Below are 25,865 nucleotides of genomic sequence, written 5' to 3' on the forward strand. Positions count from 1 at the left end.
ACAATGTTGAGGAGTGTGTAAAGGACATTAGACAGTGGATGCTTGATAACTTTCTTCTGCTCAACTCAGATAAGACAGAAGTACTTTTACTAGGACCACATGCAGCTGGAAGCAAACTTTCTGATTCTGTAGCATCTCTGGATGGTGTTTCTGTTTCAGTGTGTACAGCAGTCAAAGACCTCGGTGTGATTATTGACCCGAGTCTTTCCTTTGAGTCTCACGTGAATAATATTACCAGGATCTCCTTCTTTCACCTTAGAAATATTGCTAAAATTAGAAATGTGATTACAGGATGCAGAAAAACTAGTTGATGCTTTTGTAAAATCTAGATTAGACTACTGTAACGCTTTACTGTCTGGGTGTTGGAGTAAGTGCAGAAATAAGCTTCAGTTAGTTCAGAATGCAGCAGCAAGAGTCCTCACTAGAACTCACACTGATTATAAAATACTACTACTGACGTATAAAGCACTTAACGCTCTCACGCCGCAGTATCTGAGTGAACTTCTGTACCAGTATGATCCTCCACGCCTACTTAGATCAAAAGGTGCAGGCTATTTGTTGGTACCTCAAATAATGAAGACTCCAGCAGGGGGCAGATATTTCTCTTATAAACCCCACAGTTATGGAACAACCTTCCAATCAGTGTTTGGGACTCAGACACAGTCTCAGTGTTCAAGTCGAGGCTGAACACATTTATTTAGTGGAGTCTTTAGTCAGTAGGTGTTTGTAAAGTAAAGGAGCAGATCTGGAGGGATCATGGATATGGAGTGTTTGGTGAACTGGGATATTTGGATGCTGTCGTCCCCTCACTCTCACTCGTTCACTCAGGTTTGTTGATGGTGGTGTGTTGGGTCGTCTCTTATTCCAGAAATCCTCATCTCGGTGTTTCCTTCTGCTTCCCCCTTTTAGTTATGCTGCCAGAGTGAATCTTACCAGAGTCCAAACTGCACAGTGACATTAACTTTCATACAACAATCAGGAGACTTAATAATCCATATCCTTCTCTTACTGTGGTTAGTAATCCTACTCTTACTAACCCTAACCCTAACCCAACAGTCTGCTACACTGACTCAGGACTACAGTTTGCTCTGATCTCCATCACTGCACCTCAACATCGTTTATCTGTAATAAATGGACATTCGGTGGCACCCAGATGAGGATGAAGTAACCTCTTGAGTCCGGTTCCTCTCGAGGTTCCTTCCTTCTGCATCTCAGGGAATTTTTCTTTCACCACAGTCTCCACCGACTTGTTCATCAGGGACAAACTTACACTTATAAAGAACTTATTCATTTTTATCTCCACATTATCTGTGTAAAGCTGCTCTGAGACAATGTTCATTGTTCATTGTTGTATAAATAAACATGAAATGACTAATTAATAGCAGGCAGAGTAATAAATCCTGTGTTTAGGAGCTGAATTTGGAAGAAAATCCCAACAATCTATTGTTAACTGAGTTCCATAAAGACCCTGAAAATCTGTTTAAGATTAACGTAAACACAGCAGTTAATCACTTGGAGATTTCTGGATTATCTTCAACGCGTCTGATTTTTCCTCCTTAGAAATAATCTCAAGTTTTTAACAAATCAAAAAAAATCATGAGGATACCAGTGGAGCAGAACATGTTCTTCTAAATCATTTTCAGAAAAAAGAAGCTATATTAATGATGATTTGAATATAGAGATAAAATAAAAATTCCAGGTCGGCGGCCATCTTGCCGTTTTTTGTGTTTTTGCTCTGTTTATGTTTGCTCTGTTTGGTTTTCTCCAAATTGCTCTGTGTCCTGGTTCTTGAACTTTGGACTGTTTTACGCCTGTGTTTTTCCCCTGCCTGTTTCATTATCATTAATAAAGACCGTTTTCGTCATACCCCTGTTGCGTCCTGCATTTGGGTCCTCCCAGTCCTCCTAGCCACGCATCACTGACAGAGAAAACAGATTGAATCACCTTCTCTAAGCTTCTTGACAGCACAATAGCCTTAGAAAAGCTCTTACAGCCTACACCTGCAAACAATTAAAACTCTCTATTCTCAAGAATGAAAGGCCACACTCTCGGTTCCTCAGGTTCCTCTCAGACAGACACTTCACTTTTTTTTGTTACACAACAATGCAATCCAATTTCCTCCTCAACAGACTCTGTGATTTCCCGCAGGTCCAAAACAGGACAAGTTTTCCACTAGGACTGAAACGCACATTTCCCTGAGAACCTCATGCTGTTTAATGTGTTATGTGTTTATCTGCATGTATTTACTTGAGAAACACAAAGGTCACCTACATCTCAGCAGAACAACAGGTCCATCAAGCATGCTGCTAAGATTTCAGCCAACTCAACTAATCATTGTGTTCTGATTTTTATGAACTTCTGCATCTTTACATTCCACTTCCTTTATTTATAATTATAACTCCTCCCAGCTTCTGATTTCTGGATTGTGATTGGTCAGAAGGTGTTGACTAATTCTCTGTAACAGCAGCTTTGCTAGCAATGCATGTTCATTTTAAATTAGTTTAAATAAAATTATTCGTGAGAAGCTAATGTCCACCTGTGCTGATGTTAGAAATTAAGTTCTGAGTGTGTAATGAAAGTAAATCACAGGCAGAACTCGACACATAAATATAAATATAAATATAAGGTATGTCTGAGAAAAGTGCAGGAATTCCAGCAATTTTACAGAACCAGGAGCAGAAACATTACTTATGAAACATAAGAAATGTTAAATTTAAATTTTTATATTTTACTGAAACTAAAGTAAATTGAATTGAGAATGAAATTGAGAATAATGCAAGTAAATTATGGGGTGCCACAAGGTTCAGTTCTAGGACCCCTGCTTTTCACAATATACATGCTTCCATTAGGAAATATTATTAGGAGGTATGGGATTAGCTTCCACTGCTCATCGGATCAAAAACCAGTACACAGAAGCTTCAGCATTTCATCCTGCATTTCAAAGGATGTTCTGTAACTACTATTTAAATAGTAAAAGACCTGGGAGTTATTTTAAACTCCAACTTGTCTTTTAAAAATCATATCAACCATGGTACAAAAACATCTTCCACCTTAGCAATATTGCTAAACTAAGAAACATGTTATCTATATCTGAGAAGCTCGTCCATTCGTTTATGACCTCCAGACTGGACTATTGTAATGCATTACTAGGTGGTTCACGCTCCATCACGCTCCCTGAGATCTCAAACCTCTGGACTAGTAGTTCCTAGAATAGTCAAAGGTGGTAGATCATTCTCACATTTAGCTCCTAAACTTTGGAATAGTCTTCCTGACAGTGTTTGGGGCTCAGACACACTGTAACACACACAAAACACCATCACACACAACCCAACACCATCACACACAACCCAACACTGTCACACACTCAACTCTATCACTCACACCCTCCATCACATTAAAAACCCTAACACCATTACACACCACCCTACTCTCTCTCTTTTTATGCCTCTTCCTCTGTCCATCTCTGTCACTTTTTTCCTAAAGGTTAAATAAACTGATGACTTTAATCAAAAGACAATTACACCGGTGAGGACAAGAGTTAATTATCCCCCATCCGAGAGAATATTTGAGCACACCTAAATAGAGACACTTTTATACTGCGGAGATGTGTAAAAAGATACAGGAGTAAACTCCAGGGAAACAAAGTATCATGATGAGGATGAGGAGAAAACGTGAAATTCCCAACTGAATAAAGCAGAAAAGTTAAAGAAAAATACAATGAAGCTCTTGGTGTAGAATTATTTATTGATGGAAACTCAAAGCACGTTTGTACATAGCTAAGGACACGGACATCTGCTAAATGCCACAAATGTAAATGTAAATGTTGGACATAAGTTTGTCAAATATACCAAACATATAAAACTATATCTGTGGCTTCATAAACACCTCATATATTACAATAATACATTCTGCTTCCTTAGAAGGAATAGTATAAAAATAAATAAAAGATACACATAAAGCTGAAAAGTCTCTCAAAATGAGCAGCATAGTTGCTGTAAATGTGTTTTATTCAGATCTAGAGGAGAAAGATTACACAAAATAAATAAAGAGCAGGTGAGTTCGATACAAGTCAGACAATCAGCCTGATAATCAAATACAATGCTCCACTTTTCATTAAAGTTCTTCTCACATCTCCTTCACACCTCAGTGTTTAACAGAAAAAAGCTAAAAGGCTGAAAATCATCTCTCATAGTGGCCTCTAATCTATAAAACTAAACACTTCGCCAAACTGTGATAAGCGTCTTCAAACTCCATCACGCTCTGGAATGGTTCCATGGAGAAGTGAGATTAAAGCATTTTTTTCAATCAATACTGTCCCTTTTACGCTGTGTGATGGAATACCTCAGGAATTTACTGAATAGGAAGTTAATGGGCATGTGAAGGGGGTGATGGAGGTGATGAAGGTGTATTTGTGGAGGTGACAATCTGCAGCTAAGGAGCAGAAGCACATAACTCTCCTAACATGAGCCTTTTAAAGCTGTTCCATGACTGAACTTAAGTGTTGTTACTGAAAAGTCTGTCCTGCACGATTGATGTATCCTGTAAGACATGAAGGTGCATTAAATTTAGAAATGCACAATTCTAATACAGACTGATTCAACACAACACACACACACACACTTGTATGTACAGTTTCTATTTATATATATATATATATATACATACATTTCTAAGTGGGAGAACTTGCAAAATAACGGTGTTCAAATACTTATTTTCCTCACTGTATATATATATATATATATATATATAGTTTATGATGTTTATTTTTTTAAAGAAATTAAAGGGTTGAGTTTGGAGATAAACTGTGAGACTTGAAACAGATTAAAAAATATTCAGCACATGCACACAATAAAAGAAGCATCTGCCCCTAAACTGTGGTGTATTTAAAGCTTCTTCATGTTTGGATTTTAGAGCCTAATATTTTCAGCAGCGACACTGAAGTGACATCAGAGCAGTAAATAAATTTCCTGTCTTGTTTTTTAAACATCCTGATTGAATTCCCAGAGGAATCCTGGCAGAGTTACAGACACTGAAAGAAGAACCTGGAGACTTGGTTGCACATTTCCATATGGAAATTACTGAAGTGTTTACATGTTTACACAATGCTCCTGAGGGACGACAACTCACGTTAGTGCAGAATACACAGCATCGTGATATCAAAAACACACAGAATTACATGCTTAGGCATCTGATGGAGCTTCTGTTTCCTGCAGTAGACCAGGATAACCATTGTGTCATTTGAGTGTAAAATAAAGATTATTCAGCTAACTTGAACATTAAATAAATAAATAAAATAGGTTAGTCAAACTGAGCTCCAGCTTCGACTTCATTGCAGGAAAAAAATCTATAAGCCATGGCTGATTGGAGCACTCGAGGGTACATCATCCTTCTCCATCAAAATGAAATTCAACACCATCACAAAGTCTTTCTGAGGGAAAACATGTTTGATTGCCATTAGACAGAACTATAAATGTCCTTGCTGAGGGACTTTAAGGGATTAGATTGTGAACTTCAGCTGCATTAAAGATTCTTGTGAAATCTTTTCAGCACACACACACACACATTTTACATTTACACACACACACACACACACACACACACACACCCCTACAGTACAAACACTCACACCTGGCCCTCAACCACCTAGACAACAAGGACTCTTATGTACGGATGCTGTTCATAGACTTCAGCTCAGCATTCAACACGATCATCCCTCAGCACCTGATTGAGAAGTTAAGCCTACTGGGCCTGAACACCTCCCTCTGTAACTGGATCCTGGACTTCATGACTGGGAGACCTCAGTCAGTCCGGATCATGAACAGCATCTCCAGCACCACCACACTGAGCACTGGAGCGCCTCAGGGCTGTGTGCTCAGCCCACTGCTGTTCACTCTGCTGACTCACGACTATGGAGCAACGCACAGCTTGAATCATATCATCAAATTTGTCGATGACACGACTGTGGTGGGTCTCATCAGCAAGAACGATGAGTCAGCATACAGAGAGGAGGTGCAACAGTTAACAGCCTGGTGTGGAGCAAACAACCTGTCTCTGAACGTCGACAAAACTAAAAAGATGGTTGTTGACTTCAGGAGAACACAGAGTGACCACTCTCCACTTAACTTCGATTGATCCTCCATTGAGATCGTCAAGAGCACCAAATTCCTTGGTGTTCATCTGGCGGACAACCTCACCTGGTCGATCAACACCAGCTCCATCACCAAGAAAGCCCAGCAGCATCTCTACTTCCTGAGAAGGCTGAGGAAAGCTAATCTTCCTCTCCCGATCCTGACCATGTTCTACAGAGGGATCATTAAGAGCATCTTGAGCAGCTGCATCACTGCCTGGTTTGGGAACTGCACCGTCTCGGACCACAAAACCCTACAGAGAATAGTGAGGACAGCTGAGAAGATCATTGGAGTCTCTTTCCCCTCTATCATGGACACTTACACCGCACGCTGCATCCGCAAAGCAAACAGCATTGTATACGACCACACACACCCGTCAAACACCTGTTTCACACACCCCTTCACCCTCCTGCCATCAGGGAAGCGGTTCCGAAGCATTCGGGCTGTCACATCCAGACTGTGCAACAGTTTCTTCCCTCAAGCCATCAGGCTCCTCAACAAAGAACTGAACTGAACTCTCTCTCTCTCTCACACACACACACACACACACACACACACACACACACACACACACACACACACACACACACACACACACACACACACACACACACACAGTTTGACTGATCTGTACAAACCGGACTTAAAACATACTCATACTCACTTCACACAGCCATGATTCAGTACCACTCACACTAAATCAGTACCACAAGTGTTTACATGCCGTTTTTGCACATCTTACTGGATTGCTGCTATTTGTTCTTTTGCACAATATTCTGTTTACATTTTTGCTACTGTTCACTTTATCTCATTACAACAGGTTTTACTGGCGGAGCTATTTTGTGTTTTGTGTATTGTCTTTTACTGTCCTGTGTTGTCTTTTTGCACTGTTTGCACCAGGTTGCACACACGCTCTTTATGTGGCAAGGATTTTTCTTACTAGTCCTCGGCCCTAACCCTAACCCTGTGTTTTTTGTTTCTGTGATTGTTGTTTTATGTTGTTTTATGTAGCATCAGGGTTCAGGAGGAACGTTGTTTAATTTCACTGTGTACTGCGTCCGATATATATATGCTTAAAATGACAATAAAAGCTTCTTGACTTGACATACACACACAATACACCCACACACACACACACTTACATACACACATCACTAGCACACACTTACACACACACACACACACACACATACTTACTTACTTACACACACCACACACACACACACACATACCTACAGTGCAAACACTCAAACATACATACACACATGATACACCTACAAACAGACACCCACTCACATCTGCATACACACACCAAACACCTACATACTGTACATACATACACATGCGCAAACACACACACACAGACACACAGACACACAGACACACACACACACACACACACACACACACACACATACCTACAGTGCAAACACTCAAACATACATACACACATGATACACCTACAAACAGACACCCACTCACATCTGCATACACACACCAAACACCTACATACTGTACATACATACACATGCGCAAACACACACACACAGACACACAGACACACAGACACACACACACACACACACACACACACACATACCTACAGTGCAAACACTCAAACATACATACACACATGATACACCTACAAACAGACACCCACTCACATCTGCATACACACACCAAACACCTACATACTGTACATACATACACATGCGCAAACACACACACACAGACACACAGACACACAGACACACACACACACACACACACACACACACACACATACCTACAGTGCAAACACTCAAACATACATACACACATGATACACCTACAAACAGACACCCACTCACATCTGCATACACACACCAAACACCTACATACTGTACATACATACACATGCGCAAACACACACAGACACACAGACACACAGACACACAGACACACACACACACACACACACACACACACACACACACACACATACCTACAGTGCAAACACTCAAACATACATACACACATGATACACCTACAAACAGACACCCACTCACATCTGCATACACACACCAAACACCTACATACTGTACATACATACACATGCGCAAACACACACAGACACACAGACACACAGACACACAGACACACACACACACACACACACACACACACACACACACACACAGATGATGTAATCCGGAGTGTGATCAGAGATATATAGATTCCTGTACTGGTGTTTATCAGAGTGAACATTAGTGTGTTCTAGCGTGAGACTCGGCAGGACGGCTCTAATTAGACTTCTCACCGCGTAGTAGATCGGACCGAAGAGACGATTCCGACATGACTGAGATGAGCCTCCATGCAAACAGGACAATTAACCCACTGCATCAGCGTGATTTCACTCATTACTGTGAGAATTCAGAAAGATATCAGGAATAAAAATGTATATTAAAATGAAGCAGGAGGTGAAACACGTTCTGCTGATAGACACGTTTATTTATTTATTAGGCATGTTTATCTAAAATAAAACCGGATTTGTCAAGAAATTTATCAGATACATCAACATCTGTACAATGTTTTAAATAAAACCCAGGATCAATATTTATTTAATTATTATAACAAAATGTGGCATCAAATATTATTATTGACGTCTGCACATTACCAACAACTTTATATACCTTCACCCGCCTTCACACCTTACACACACTTCACACAACTGAACACCTAAACACCTTACACACCTAAACACCTTACACACCTAAACACCTTGCACAACTAAACACCTTGCACAACTAAACACCTTACACACTTCACACAACTAAACACCTAAACACCTTACACACCTAAACACTTTACACACCTAAACACCTTGCACAACTAAACACCTTACACACTTTACAGACCTGAACACCTTACACACCATAACACCTTACACACTTTTTCCACACTTGAACACACCTTACACACCTTAACACTTTACACACTTTTCACACCTACACACCTGAACACCTTACACACTTTACACATCTAAGCACTTTCCACACCTAAACACCTTACGCAATTTACACACAAACTTCACCACTATGCTTCCATACATATTTGTATTATTTATTTATTTATTGTAAAATTAATATTAATATATATAATATTTTAATTAAGCAATTATAATTAATATAATTGCTTCAGAAAATTTCAATTAATAATTAACAAAATAAAATGTCTGTTGCATTTTATACTTTTATTTAAATAATTATAATTAGCATCAACATTATACTTTACTTTACTTTTATTTGCTTTACTAATCCACTCTGCAGGATCGTGTGTTTTACCTTCAACTTTAACTAAAAATTCAGAGCTGTTTTTCTGATCCTGATACACATTTCTCCAGATTTATGTTATTTATGGTTTACTGAAGGAGTGAAATAAGTTCTCAGCTCTGAAATTAAAAATATATTTTATTATAATATAAACATTAACTTTCCTTTTGAACTCATTAAATTTGTCTTTTTTATTTCTGAGTTTTTAGTTGATTTTCATTTGACTTTTTAAAATGTCAAACAGATAAATTAGGCACATGTTAATGTTTAAAAATAAATAAAATATAGATTTTTATTATTTTAATTTCTCACAGTGAAGTAAAAGCATCAGGGTGCAGCACAGCTTCACACTTCACTCTCAATTCTTCCACTTTATTTCAGGGCCGGTATTAATTTATTTTTCTGAATAAAGACGTTTATTAAAAAAAGCAGAACACTTTGATTCTATCAGGTTATCAGGGTTTTAGTCATAAGCCAGTAAAAAAGTAAAAGTAAATAATAACTGCGCTAAGCGATTAGCATGAAGATTGCTGCATTGTAAATCTGCAAACAGGAAGCTAAAGAATGTAAACTCTTGGGGTTTTGCCAAATGAATAGACTGAACAGAGACACACCTGTCGCAGGAGGTGTGTCAGGCTTTTCTGGGTGATTAATGGCGCAAGGTTTTTATTTCCCCAGAGCTTTAGGCTAAACAGAAGTGCTTTATTGCAGAAAGAGCTGAAACTCAGAAATTAAAGCCAACACACGGAATAATTTCCCCGTCACACTCATAGATTCTAATAATTATATTTATTGAATTAATAGTTTGTTTAATAAATAATATATCTATTTATTCAGATTTCGGTTATGATGTTTAGAAATTATGTAATAGTCAAGTCAAGTCAAGTTTATTTCTATTGCACTTTTCACAACACACATTGTCTCAAAGCAGCTTTACAGAATGTAACAGTGAAGGTGAATGGTGTGTGTTTTTCCCTGATGATCACCATGGAGACTGTGGTGAAGGAAAAACTCTCTTAGATGTTATGAGGAAGAAACCTTGAGAGGAACCAGACTCAAAAGCAGAACCTCATCCTCATGTGGGTGACATCAAGAGTGTGATTAGAGTCTTTAAACACTACAGAACACTGGAGAGTGAGAACTAACATGAGCACTGGAGTGTGTGATTATAAATAATTTATAACATTTTACTAAAGTGCATTTCTCAAAGAATAAAAATTTAATATTTTATTTATTACAAAAGGAAATAAATGTATTTTAAACATTGCAAATAAATTTATTGTTTATTACAAATAAGCAAATACAAATAAATATTAAATGTTTTTATTTTACATGTCCACAAACAATGAGAAAAAAGTCAGAATTGTACTTATTTTTACTCATGTGCACACACACACACACAGACACACACACAGACACACACACAGACACACACACACACACACACACACACACACACACACACACACACACAGACACACACACTTATTGTACACACACTTTGCTCCAAAAAGTGATGAACTCGAGGTCAGGAGTAAGTAGTCAGGATTTGTCGAGCCGTGAGGAGATGTGATTCGAGCACCAGAGGAATATCAGCAGAAAAAAAAATCTGCTTTAATGAAGTGCAAATTCAGTACCACTGATGTAGTCGCTTTAATTCACTTATAAAAATAACAAATATCTGCTATTATACCACGTGAAACAGTCACATGACACGTACTAATAAATCAGTACCTCTCTTCGGGTTCAGCTCAGTCTGTGGAAAAAGAGAAGTGATGTCTGTTTCTTTTAAAGAAAGATAAAGTGTCAGTAACCTGGTTGTTGTGAATAATTCAGCTCAATATCTCCAGACTTTTGCAGATGCATAAAGATATTTACTTGAAAGTTTAAAGACCACCAAAGAACAACAAGTACATTTTACGTTTTACGTAAAATATTCCTGAGGTCCAAATATTCAGCAGATCGTCTGGCATACACTTATTATTCCTCTCACAGCCAACGTCTCTGCCTTCTGTTTGTTTTCTGAGGTTAAATGACTGACAGCAAACACACAGAGAATTTAACCAGGTTCTAAGACACTCCGCTCTGGAGGAGAACATTCAGCCACCTTAATTCTTAATAAATAAGTTCAGGTTAAGTTAAAGTCATTAATGACTGAAATGCAATCGTTGGAACTGTACAAGGTTAAACAGGAAGTTAAAGTGTCACTGTCAAAAAAGTAAAAATAGTCACAAGAGTTTCCTTAAAAAAAGCAGCAGGTGAGAAAATGTGAGAAATTTAAGTCTGATCATGAAGTTAATTCACAAAGAAGTTCTAGCTTGAAAACTGGCTTGTGAATTTCAGTCTCAGGCCTTTAACAAACTTTACAATCATGCCACAAAAATGCTGCCAAGTTCCTCAGCTGCTGGGACCTGAAGGTTTCCATTCAAAGCTTGAGTGTTTCAACTCTGCTCACACTGAGAGCCTTTATCACTATATCAATGAAATGAGTGTGAAGAGTGTGAACTTTCTATCAGCTCAATCAATACACTGACCATCACTGACCACCTACTGACCTTCACTAACCACCTACTGACCTTTACTGACCTGGCAGGGCATCCAGGCGATCACAAACTACAAGACAACATCACCTGCTTGTGACCGTGACGCCTACCTCCCAGAAGCGCTGAATGACTTCTACGCCCGGTTTGAGGAGAGGAAGACCACCCCTCCTCCCACTAACCAGGTACTCTGTCTAACCACAGCTGAAGTGAGGAAAACTCTATGCAGAGTTAACACACGGAAGTCTGCTGGACCTGACAACTTCCTGGCAGAGTGCTCAGGGAATGTGCACAAAAGCTAGCAGATGTCTTCACTGACATCTTCAACATCTGCCTGAGCAGTAACGTTGTTCCCACGTGCTTCAAGACAAATGAATGAAACAGAGTTGTGTTGCTTCTGCAGTACCGCGCTTTGGTCAACAGGTGGTGTAATATCCGCACATGCGCAGATGAAAGCAGATTCAACGCGAACTTTTCTGCTCTGTTTTTGATCGGCGCCATTTAATGGGAATCAGTTTAAACAAAGTTCAAAGTGCAAAAAGAGAAAACAAGCGAAAATGTTTCCTTGTGGACACACAGCCAGGTGAGATTTCACTTTTTTATCTATATATATTGAGGATGTCATTAGGTTAGGTTGGTTAATCGCGAATAATCTAATTATTATAATTTATTATATTTTCATGATGTTACCGTGTTCCTCGTGTGTGGGGTTTCACATTCATGTTAGTTACGTTCTTGTTTTTCGCTTTAATTTAATTTATATTTGTTAAAATGTGATTATTCGATTTTATTATTCGATTCTTATTATTAGGATAATATTAATCTTTGCTATGCTGTTTGTCTGGCAGGAGGACGGCAGTGATCGGATATTAGTAGGCCACCTACTAATATATATATATATATGTGTGTGTGTGTGTGTGTGTGTGTGTGTGTGTGTGTGTGTGTGTGTGTGTGTGTGTGTGTGTGTGTTTATACAAATGAGTGCAATTCTCTTACACTGACTATTGGATGTTCCACATGGCACCTCATGACAAAGAAAACTCTGAGGATTTAAGATCTAGCATTGTTGCTCTCCACAAAGTTGCCAAGGCTGAATATTCGTTAACAGCCTGAAATTGAGTTACAGTACAGAGGTTTTCCAAGAGGGGTTCTACTTGTAATAGGCCTTGTATGGTTCCATCAAAGAAGTCGAGTCCTTGCACTGTGCGTCAGGTGCAGAATTGCTGCAGCATTGCTTTAGAGGTTGCAAAAGCAGAAGCTTCGCTTGTCAGTGCTCAGACCATACTCTACACACTGCAACGTCTGTTTGCAGGCCATCGTCCCAGAAAAAGCCTCTTCTGAAGCTGCTCATAAGAAAACCCACAAACAGTTTGCTGAAGACGACCTGTCCGACATAAACTTGTCTGGCTCAGATGGAGTCCAGCGTGTGTGGAGAAAATTGTGTCCAGTCACACAATTGCGTACAGTCAAGCATGGTGGTGGTAGCATCATGAGCTGTGGTTCATTGCGAGAAATGTGGATTCCAACATGTACTGTGACATTTTGCTGCACCTGACGCACAGTGCGAGGACTCGCCTTCTTTGATGGACGAGGCCTATTCCAAGTAGAACCTGTCTTGGAAAACTTCTGTTCCGTAACTCAATTTCAGGGTGTTACTGAATCTGAGACTTTTCATTTGGAACCAGATGGTTTTAATGAAACAATATTCACCAGAGTTGTGTTTTTGCACCAGCAACAATTGGAACAACTCTGACCTCAAAGATTATTGTGAATCTTTTCCATAGCAGAAATTGCGAAATTCTCCAGATTTAGGACCATTTTTGGATGTCTTGTACTGGTCGCTAGGATTGATAAACTTGACTTTTGTAAAAACATCACAGTGGAATAATCTGTATGATGCTACTAAAAGTTTCAGATGGGTTAGGGTTAGCTAACCCTAACCCTAACCCTAACCCTAGATGCTACAGACCCATATGAAGATGTTGGCATCATCATTAAAGGCATCCAAATATTTGAAAACCTGAGCAATGTGGCAAATGCATGTTCTGCGATACTTGGTCTAATTTATGCATTAAACTTGGCTTACTCACAAGATCTGAGATAACTTTTGAAATACTTCAAAAGTGTATTTATGGAACTAAATGCAAACAAGCATTTAAACAAGGTCCAGGTCCTGGAAAATAAACTCTTGTCATAAGGCAGGACATACTGTATGTTTTCTCCATAAAGTTGTGCTGTTTGCTGTAGCAGTACATTTGTTTCAGTACTGATCATGTTCATCTCTTCATGTTGGTCTTGCATTAAATTACTGATGCATTGTTAGCTTTGGAAAAAGGAAATATTAAAAAATAGGGCTTTTGTATTATTAGTTTTGTACTATTTTGTAAATGCTTATATGCTTTATTAGTATTTTTGTAATAAGTAAAAATAAATCTTGTACTGTACACATTCTTGTTGGAAAAAAATGTAAATACCTGTAGATTCATTGAATAAGCTAATCAATAAAACTGGATTAATTGTTTTGGTTGAAGGCAAGAATATAAATTCTAGAATTAGTTTCTTTCGGCTTCTCCCGTTAGGGGGCGCCACAGCGGATCCTCCGCACGTTTGATTTGGCACATGTTTTACGCTGGATGCCCTTCCTAACGCAACCCTCCCCAATTTATCCGGGCTTGGGAATCGAACCCGGGTCGCAGCGGTGAGAGCGCTGCATCTTAACCACTAGACCACCAGGGGACCTAATATAAATTCTAGAATAATTGAACTTAATATTGAACTTAATTAACTCAATATATTAAAACTAAATTAAGAATGTAAAGTTGATTTAACTAAACAACATTACATTAACTTTATGTAATTAACTTAAGTTTACTGAAATTAATATTGTTAATTAAATGCAACCTAACTGAGTTATGTGGAACCTGTTGACATAAGAAAGTTAAGTAAGTCCAACATATCATTTTTTTTGAGTGTACCATTTCCTGCCTCAATCCTGCTCACTCCCATCGTGATGAAGTGCTTCGAGAGGCTCGTCATGAGGCACATCAAGACCCAGCTCCCACCCTCCCTGGACCCCATGCAGTTTGCGTATAGTCCAAACATTCAACACATTCATCCCTTAGCACCTGATTGAGAAGTTGAGCCTACTGGGCCTGAACACCCCCTTTGTAACTGGATCCTGGACTTCCTGACTGAGAGAACTCAGTCAGTACGGATCATGAACAGCATCTCCAGCACCACCACACTGAACACTTGGACCCCCCAGGGTTGTGTGCTCAGCCCACTGCTGTTCACTCTGCTGACTCACGACTGAGTAGCAATGCACAGCTCAATCATATCATTAAGTTTGCTGATGACACGACTGTGGTGGGTCTAATCAGCAAGAACAACAAGTCAGCATACAGAGAGGAGGTGCAATGGTTAACAGCCTGGTGTGGAGCAAACAACCTGACTCTGAACGTCGACAAAAAAAAAGAGATAGTTGTGGACTTCAGGAAAGCACAGAGCGACCAATCTCCACTGATTATTGATGGATCCTTAGTGGAGATTGTCAAGAGCACCAAATTCCTTGGAGTTCATCTGACGGATAACCTCACCTGGTCACTTAACACCAGCTCCATCAACAAGAAAGCCCAGCAGCATCTCTACTTCCTGAGAAGGCTGAGGAAAGCCCATCTCACCCCCCCCCAACCTGACCATGTTCTACAAAGGGACCATTAAGAGCATCTTGAGCAGCTGCATCACTGCCTGGTTTGGAAACTGCACTGTCTCGGACTGCAAGACCCTACAGAGGATAGCGAGGACAGCTGAGAAGATCATCGGAGTCTCTCTCCCCTCTATCATGGACATATACACCACACGCTGCATCTGCAAAGCAAACAGCATTGTGGACGACCACATACACCCGTCACACACACTTTTCACTCTCCTACCATCAGGAAAACGGTTCCGAAGCATTCAGGCTGTCACATCCAGACTGTGCAACAGCTTTTTTTTTACGCAAGCCATCAGGCTACTTAATACACAGGACTGAAAGGGAACTCTCTCTCACACACACAAATGTGTGTTATCAAACTGTACAACTGTACTGGACTTAACACTTAACACACACTCATCACTCATCACAATCCGTTCCACCTTCATCTATTTATTATTATTTATACTTGACCGTACTGCACTGTTTAACTGCACCTTTACTGTATTACTGTTTACATGCTGTCTTCTGCATGTCTTGACTGCTGCTGTATTTTTGCACTACATTGTGTTTCTTATATTCTCTCCCGGGTAGAGTTTCTACAGTTTACAGGACTGTATAACCAAGTATACAGTAGGTTTACTGGTCGGCGCTGTCTTGGTTTTGTGTCTTGTCTTGTGTTGTCTGTCTGTACTGTTTTTTGTCTGCACTGTTTGCACCAGGTTGCACTCAATGCACTTTATGTAGCTTGTGTTGTGTTGTAGCTTTATGTTGTTGTTTAGTGTAGCACCAGGGTTCCCAGAGGAACGTTGTCTCGTTTTTACGATGTACCACGATGTATAGTAGAAATGACAATAAAAGCCTCTTGACTTGACTTTGACCTACTGACCTTCACTGACCACCTACTGACGCATCACTCCACTGACTGCTCCATGATGTTAATTTGTTAATGATTGGCAGTAAACTTGTCATGTGTGTGTGTGTGTGTGTGTGTGTGTGTGTGTGTGTTAAAATCAGGTTGTGTATTCCAGGTTTACAGAAAGCATCATTATAATGGAGACGTGTAGTAGATCAGAGCGCTGCATCACACACAGGATCTCATAGAGTCAGAATGAACTTCATTACTAAAGCATGTTTCTGTGTGTTTCTGTGCATTATGTTTTTCCTGGGGATATGAAATGAAGCCACATTTTATTTTGTTAACACAAAAGAAAAAAATGGCTCATGAAAAAACATGGTGACCTTTCCTCACCCTTTCCAGCTTTTTTTGAAAAATCTGTCTTGTAAATGTCCTTGTAAGTGTGTCCAAATCATGTTTTTCTCCTTCGTCAGTCTTTGTGGAATAAAAAAACAAATATTAAATCCAAATAAATAGATTTGAGATTGTAAAGTTTGCTACAGATGCAGTTTGTGAGCTCTGACTAGTGATGCCCTCTGACATCCAATCAAACGACGTGAAAAGGCAGATGTGATTGTACGATTGCTAGATGGCCTCAGAGTCGGCAACTTAAAATCTGATTGGGTAACGCAAAAAGTTTCAAGCAGCATGAACTTTAAGATACAGACACCCAAAGTGCTGATTCTGAAGGCAGGTTCCTTTGACCCAAACAACATGTGATGTGAGGTTGAAATCTGATTTGATAGAAACGCTAAAATAAAATGTTGCTACTTGAAGCAGCGCATTCGAGAGAAATGCTAAGACAAGTAGAGCATAGACTTCTGGGAATAATTTAATACATATTATTGTAGCAGCAGAGAAGGACTTACTGCCCCTGAAGGAATCACACTACTGTGTGTGAGTAAGTGTGGTGATGAACCTGAATTCAGATGTTTATTCTTTGGATTAACATCATATATACTGTAATAAAAGTTTTTGCAAAAAGGATGGAAATAGCAGTGGTAAACACTTATTTTAAGAAGAAGGAGGATCCTAGAGTGACATAAGAGTGGAGGAAGGTGCACACAGGTGGACTATGTTTTATGTAGGAGATTGGAGACTGTAAGGTGTTGGCGGGGAACAGTGTAGCTAGACAGCATCGGATGGTGGTCTGTAGGATGGTTTTGGAGGTGAAGAAAAAAAGGAGGAGAGTGAGGACTGAAAGAAGAATGAGATGGTGGAAACTGAAGGAGAAAGAATGTAGTGTGAGGTTCAGGGAAGAGGTCAGACAGGAGCTCGGTGGTGGTGAAGAGGTGTTGGATGATTGGGAAACTACTGCAGGAGTGATGAGGGAGGCAGCTAGAAAAGTACTTGGTGTAACATCTGGAAATAGAAAGGTAGACAAGGAGACATGGTGGTGGAATGAGGAAGTGCAGGAGAGCATAAGGAGAAAGAGGTTAGAGAAACAGAATTGGGATCGACAGAGTGATGAGAAAAGTAGGCAGAAGAACAAGGAGATGCAGCAGCAGGTAAAGAGGGATGTGGCGAAAGCCAAGGGAAAGGCATATGAGGAGCTGTAGGAGAAGTTGGACACTAAGGAAGGAGAAAAGGATTTGTAGTGATTGGCCAGGCAGAGGAACCGAGCTGGGAAGGATGTGCTGCAAGTTAGAGCAATAAAGGATGGAGAGGGAAATGTGTTGACTAGTGAGGAGAGTGTGTTGAGAAGATGGAGGGAGTATTTTGAGCAGCTGATGAAAGAGGAAAATCAGAGAGAGAGAAGGTTGGATGATGTGGAGTTGGTGAAGCAGGATGTAGATAGGATTAGTAAGGAGGAAGTGAGAGCAGCGATTAAGAGGATAAAGAGTGGAAAGTCAGTTGGACCAGATGACATACCGGTAGAAGCGTGGAGATGTTTAGGAGAGATGCAGTGGAGTTTTTAACCAGATTGTTTAACAAGATTTTGGAAGGTGAGAAGATGCCTGAGGAATGGAGAAGGAGTGTGCTGGTACTGATCTTTAAGAATAAGGGAGATGTGCAGACCTGCAGTAACTACAGGGGAATAAAGTTGATTAGTCACACCATGAAGTTATGGGAAACAGTAGTGGAAACCAGGCTGAGGGGAAGAGGTGACCATCTGTGAGCAATAGTATGGTTTCATGCCGAGGAAGAGCACCACAGACACATTATTTGCTTTGAGAATGTTGATGGAGAAGTATAGAAAAGATCAGAAGGAGCTGCATTGTGTATTTGTGGATTTAGAGAAAGCGTATGACAGAGTGCCAAGAGAGGAGTTGTGGTATTGTATGAGGAAGTCTGGTGTGTCAGAGAAGTATGTGAGGGTTGTGCAGGACATGTATGAGGACAGTTTCATGTTTGCAGTGGTGATGGACAGGTTGACGGACGAGGTCAGACAGGAGTCTCCCTGGACTATGATGTTTGCAGATGATATTGTGATTTGTGGTGAGAGTAGAGAGCAGGTTAAGAAGAGCCTGGAGAGGTGGAGATATGCGCTGGAGAGAAGGGGAATGAAAGTCAGTAGGAGTAAGACAGAGTACATGTGTGTGAATGAGAGGGAGGGCAGTGGAGTGATGCGGTTGCAGGGAGAAGAGGTGGAGAAGGTGGAGGAGTTCAGGTACCTGGGGTCAACAGTGCAAGGTAATGGAGAGTGTGTTAGAGAAGTAAAGAAAAGAGTGCAGGCAGGGTGGAGTGGGAGAAGAAGAGTGATAGCAGGAGTGATTTGTGATAGAAGAGTATCTGTGAGAGTGAAAGGGGAAGTTTATAGGACTGTGGTGAAGAAGGAGATACTGTAATAAAAGCAACAAAGCTATTCTGTTCTAATTTTTTTTAACTCAATTTTATTTGTATAGCACTTTTAACAGTAAACACTGTCACAAAGCAGCTTTAAACAAATCAATACAACATACATTTTACTGAATTTAATCCAAAAAATTATTTTCAGTTTTCAAAACAACAATTACAGGAATTAAAAAGCTACAAAGTTCACTAACTGAAAGAAACACGAAAATCTGTTTATAAAGATGAATTCTTGACTGGTTAACTCGTTAGTCCCATTTTGGTCTATTTGTTTTTAAACAGATTTCATTATAATAATCATGCAGATGATCACCAACCTGAAGTTCAGACTAACAATGTAATGCAGTCACATAACACACAATACCAGTGTAACACAAATCCCTGAACTAATCAGATCAGAAAAGATCAAACTGTCTGAAGATTGCTCCCCAGAAACAAGCAGCTTTTGTCTTTCAGAGGTGAAACAGCTCCAAATAACAGAGCAGTGATTGAGTAATGAAGAGGTCAGGGTTTGGTACCATTCAGAGAAATTCAGTAAATCTTGTTCATTCTTGTTAAAGATCATTCTAACAAACAAAATTTTAGTATTATTAAACATGTATGAATTTTTATTAGTTAAATAAATTAAATGAATTAATACATTTTAAGAGAATAAACAAAACTGCTGAAACACGTTTTCTTTTTCACCCAAACCGAGAATTACTTTCTGCTTTTCAGACCCTTTCACTGACTAAGCTGCAGAGAAAAGTGAGGCCATGGGGAGGAGTGAGCCGAGCCGTGAGCAAAGCTATCAGTAAACACAAAGAACTGAAAATATCACTGTTATCTGTTTGCTTGTGTCCTGGGCTTCTTTCATGATATGCCGAATCTCAGAGCGATTAAAGTCTCTCTTATCTTTCAAAAAACCCAAACCTGTGACGTTTTCTTTCAGCAGCTGAGTGACTGAATCAGGTGAAGAGGGTTTCAGGCAACATGACACTCACAATGGATGAGTGCAGAGAAAAAGCACTGAAATATTTCATCATCAAACTCTAATACTGTAGCAGACGCTCAGGGAAAACTTCTGTAAACTGCTATTTATTTTTCATCCACTGGCAGAAATACTGCTGCTGACACACTGATTATGATTATGATTATTTCCCATGATTTATCATTTTACATACATTCACAAATCTATAAATATTTTTACAATAATTGCAGGCATTACGCTGCTGAGAAATGACTGATGACTGCATGTGACTGAGGAGATCAAACTTTCATTTCACTCCTTCATTTCACTCCTTTACACGAAATCACGCACACACACACAATAACACACACGCAATCACACACACACTGTGACAGAGTGAACTGTCCCTATGGTCAGCATGACAATACACACTATACTTTCACTTCTCCTCTGTTTCTTGCTACAGCGCTGTGGGTACCCACACACCCACACACCCACACACACACACACACACACACACACACACACGGAAGGACTTCCTAAAACTTTGTGTACTCACCTGTTTGTTGCGTCGGTCTTCCGGGTTGAGCTTGGATGGCAGCCAACCAGAGCGCTGAATAGCGGCTGGCTTTAAAGCGCCAGCGCTACGTCGCGCATGCGCGGCAAAACCGGAAGTCGGCAAATTTATGTTGATGGGACATTTGTTTTTGTGGGTGATTATTATTATTATTGGCATTGTTGTAATTTTTGTTATCATTATTATTGTTATTATTAGTGTTGTTATTGTTATTATGTTTATTATTTATTATGATATTTATATTGGTATTAAGCCATTCTGTGACTAGCTACAAAATTACCAAACCCCTTTGGGTGAAATGGTTGAGTCCAAGGGGAGGGGCTAACACTTTATAAACCAGTCTCCCAATTAAATTGAAAGGAGTTGTAGGAGTGGTGCATTGTGGAGAGAACGAGGTCTGAGAAGCATTGTAGTGAATGCACATGAGCAGGTGCACCTATTTTGTATATAGTTTTCTTTACTTTCATCATAATTGTCTTTGTTTTGTTATTTTGCCACTTTTTTTCTTTCATGGGGTATTGTATATAATTTGGACTTTGCACTTGAGCACGCTGTACATAAACACCACTTTACACGGAACATCACAGCGAGTATTGCCATCATTTGGGTAGAAGGCGAACCCGTAAGGCCGCTCTACCACATTTGGTGTCAGAAGTGGGATGGCTACTCGCAGGACAGTGCCAAGAGGACGCAAGGCCAGGATGGTGCTTCGGTCCCAGACCCAGGCAGCCACTGATGAAGATGGAGCCTGGGGAACAGTGGATTCAACTGAGGAAGAAAGATAGAAGGAGTGTTTGCCTCCTGTACGACCCAAGGGCACGGCATCCAGGACTGGAGCACGGCTGCCCATTTAACCATTCGAAGAAGGGATGGCAGAGGTGTTCCGGCAGTTCATGCAAGCACAGGAGCAGCAAGAGCAACGCTACCTCAAAGCGCTGCAGGCTCTGCAGGAGACCATGCAGCAAGCCATCCAACCAGCTTCTTCATCGCTGGGCCTGGAGAGCCCATGAATGGAGCTGCCCACACCAGCACCCCGGAGAATTAGCCTGTCCCCAAGGGTTTCGCACACTCCAGCAGGAAGCCCACAACTGGAGCTTCCTACACCAGCTCCCCGTGGAAGTGCTACTGCACTGAGGGTCCAGAGCACACCGACGCCCACCAGTCAGCCAATGCTCAGAACTGAGCCCAAGTTGCCAAGCTTCCAGCAAGGGGAAGACATTGAAAACTATCTGCATCTGCTCGCCAGAACCTGGAAGTGGCCGGAGGACGATTGGAGCTACCAGCTGGTTCCACTGTTGACCGGGCAAGCACTGGAGGCCTACCTGGCGATGGACGAAGACCAAGCAGTGGTCTACAGTGAGCTCAAGAAGGCGCTTTTGGAGAAGTTTAACATTTCTCCAGAAACCTATCGTCACCGTTTTCGTGCGACTACGACCCCAGTTGCAGAGACACCCTCAGAGACATATAATCAGCTGAGGCATTTGTACCGCTGTTGGGTGCGACCGGAACTACACAACAAGGAGGAGATTGGTGAGATGGTCATCCTGGAGCAGTTTCTCCGTGTCCTGCCATACGAAATCAGGATATGGGTAAAGGAACGGGAGCCAAGAACTGGGCTAGCTGCTGCCACACTTGCCCAGCAGTATCGAAACGCTCACCAGGAGAGTCGTCGGTTCCAACTGGTGAAAGGTGACCAGAAGAGTTCTACCAGCGGATGGAGCGCTGGAGAATCTCGCCGCCACATTCAAGCCAGCAAGGGGGACAGAGACACCAGAGAACAGAAACTCACGTGCTACTATTGTCAACAGCCAGGACACAAAGCAACCGTGTGCCCAGCAAGAAAGGCCAAGCTGACGGGGTTTTGTTATGTCCCAAGGAAGGAGGACAGAACAGTGAACTGTATGGGGAACCCCCAACTCATTCCAGTGACTGTTAATGGGAAGGAGTTAAAGGCTTTGTTGGACACTGGGAGTTCAATGTCACTGGTAAAAAGATGTCACGTGACCACTGTGTCTTTTTACAAATCACACAAAGTTACAATGTGTGCATGGAGAGGTGAAACAGTACCCCCAAACCGAGGTGAATGTGTCCATAAACGGGCAGACCTACCTACTCACTGTGGCTGTTGTGGAAACCCTACCGGCAGATGCTATTTCGGGACGGGATGTACCGGTATTACCCGAACTGGTACAAGCAAACTGGGAGGAAGAACGAGCGAGATCCAACATCCAGCTAGCCTGTCCAGTCGTCACTCGGGCCCAAGCTAAGATGGGACTGCAGCCGTTGCCTGACATGGACAGTAGCTTGTTGCAGGGCGGGACCAAGGGGACCAGAAAATCACGTCGCCAACGTCGGCTGGAGAAAGGACTTGGTACCCCGGTGCCGGAGATTAAAACCGAAGGACTGGAGGTCAGTGGATGGACTGTACCGGTAAACATTGCGGAGCTGCAGCGCGCAGACGAGTCGTTAAAACCTTTATTTGAGAAAGCGTTGCAAGGCAAGCAAGCGGACGTGTGGGGAGCTGTACGTCATAAACAACGATATACTTTATATGCAAGCTTTGGATGTAACCAGGTTGGTGGTGCCGAGATGTTGTTGCCCTGTGGTGCTGCATCTAGCACATACAGTTCCCTGGGCGGGACATCTGGCTCTGCAGAAGACCTACGCACGTATCAGCTCACGATTCGTCTGGCCGGGATTGTACACGGATGTACAAAAGTACTTCACCACATGCCCCACCTGTCAGCAGACAAGTGCTGTGCGACGACGAGACAGGGCCCCTCTACAACCATTGCCCGTAATCTCCGTCCCATTCCAACGTACCGCTATGGACATAGTAGGGCCACTGGAGAAGAGCAGTACAGGATATCAGTATATCCTTGTCATCAGTGACTACGCCACTAGGTACCCAGAGGCATTTCCTCTCCGCTCCATCACCACCCCTAAGATCATAAATGCTCTAATTCAGCTGTTTTCTCGGGTGGGAATCCCAGAAGAGATCCTCACGGACCAAGGGACTAACTTCACCTCAAAGCTGATGAAACAGTTACACCGACAGCTGGGGATCACCGCTATCAAGACCAGTCCATACCACCCTCAGACAGATGGACTGGTGGAGCGCTTCAATAAAACGCTCAAAAGCATGCTGCGGAAGTTTGTGTCAGACACTGGAAGGGACTGGGACAAATGGTTAGCTACCTTTCGTGCTGTTTGCCTACCGGGAGGTGCCACAAGCATCGACTGGCTTCTCACCCTTCGAGCTCCTGTACGGTTGGCAGGTCCAAGGACCTCTGGATCTCCTCTGGAGAAACTGGGAGGACCCTTCTTCAGAAAATAAGGCTGAAAAGGGCATAGTCCAGTACATCCTAGAGATGAGGGATCGTCTGGAAAACTACAGGAAGCTGGCAGCGGAGAACCTCCAAAAGGCTCAAAAGTACCAGAAGACGTGGTATGACCAGCAAGCCCGTTCCAGAGAGCTACGACCAGGACAGAAAGTACTGTTGTTGCTGCCAACGTCCACGAGTAAGCTCCTTATGAAGTGGCAGGGGCCCTACAGTGTGGTACGGAGGATGGGGCAGACATCGTATGAGATCTATCATCCTGACAAAGGCAAGGCAAAGCAAACTTACCATATTAACCTGCTGAAGGAGTGGAAAGAGCCTCCCAGCGAAAAGGCAGACCCGGTACTGCTCATTCAGAAGGTGGAGGAAGATCAGGAGGAGGATCATCCGTAACCAAAGGCTAGCGGGCAGACACAGCCAGCAGAGGTAGACCTCGGACACCTGGAAGCACCCAAACAGGCTGAGCTGCAAACGCTCTTTGGACGATACCCGGCGTTGTTTCGTCAGAGGCCTGGACGGACCAACCTGGTACACCACACGATCCGCCTGACAAATACAACCCTATCTTGACAGAGACCGTATCGGGTACCTGAGAGGCTGGTGACACCACTGAAGGCGGAAGTTAGGACTATGCTGGAGATGGGAGTAATCGAGCCATCAAGCAGTAACTGGAGTAGTCCGGTGGTCATCGTACCGAAGAAGGACAACACACTCCGCATCTGCATTGACTTCCGTCGATTAAACTCCCAGTTCCAGTTCGACGCATACCCGATGCCACGCATTGATGATTGAAGATCGGGGGAGCCAAGTACGTGACCACCTTAGACCTGTGTAAGGGATATTGGCAGGTGCCTCTGGAAAAGACGTCCCGACCTTACACAGTGTTCAGGACCCCACTTGGACTGTTCCAGTTCACGGTTCTTCCCTTTGGCCTACACGGGGCACCAGCAACGTTCCAAAGGTTGATGGACCAAGTGCTGCAAGGCGGGAAAGAATGGTCGGCCGCGTATCTGGACGATGTGGTGGTCCATAGCGAGACCTGGGCTGATCACCTGAACCACCTCGAGCAGACTCTGAGGAGGATCCAGGAGGCAGGCCTGACACTGAACGTGGCTAAATGTGTGTGGGCCAAGGCTGAGGCAGACTACCTGGGTTACCGATTGGGTGACGGTGAGCTCAGGCCGCAAGTGGACAAGGTAGAAGCCATTCGCAACACCCGGCAAGCTCGCGGCTTGCAGAGGGGGAAGGTGATGTGAAAGAGTGAACTGTCCCTATGGTCAGCATGACAATACACACTTTACTGTCACTTCTCCTCTGTTTCTTGCTACAGCGCTGTGGATGCACACACACGCTGTTAGCACGCTGCTCACACACACACACAAACGGAAGGACTTCCTAAAACTTTGTGTAATCACCTGTTTGTTGCGTCGGTCTTCCGGGTTGGGCTTGGATGGCAGCCAACCGGAGCGCTGAAAAGCGACTGGCTTTAAAGCCCCAGCGCTACGTCGCGCATGCGCGGCAAAACCGGAAGTCGGCAAATTTATGTTGATGGGACATTTTTTTTGTGGGTAATTATTATTATTATTGGCATTGTTGTGATTTTCGTTATCATTATTATTGTTATTATTAGTGTT

General features: G+C 41.9%; 1 protein-coding gene and 1 long non-coding RNA gene across 2 annotated transcripts in view; both read right to left on the minus strand.

The window, feature by feature from the left end:
* cntn5 (contactin 5) overlaps window positions 1–25,865 on the minus strand; it is a 125,546-nt gene that overhangs the window by 92,655 nt on the left and 7,026 nt on the right. The gene's annotated exons all lie outside the window — the stretch shown is intronic.
* Window positions 12,910–13,369, minus strand: LOC310731831. Its single transcript, XR_014535301.1, has 2 exons — window positions 13,312–13,369; window positions 12,910–13,263 (listed from the first exon to the last, which is right to left on the minus strand). It is a non-coding gene; the product is annotated as an uncharacterized lncRNA (long non-coding RNA).

This window comes from Silurus aristotelis, assembly GCF_946808225.1.
Source record: "Silurus aristotelis genome assembly, chromosome: 10".
In the NCBI taxonomy this organism is placed as follows: Eukaryota; Metazoa; Chordata; class Actinopteri; order Siluriformes; family Siluridae; genus Silurus; species Silurus aristotelis.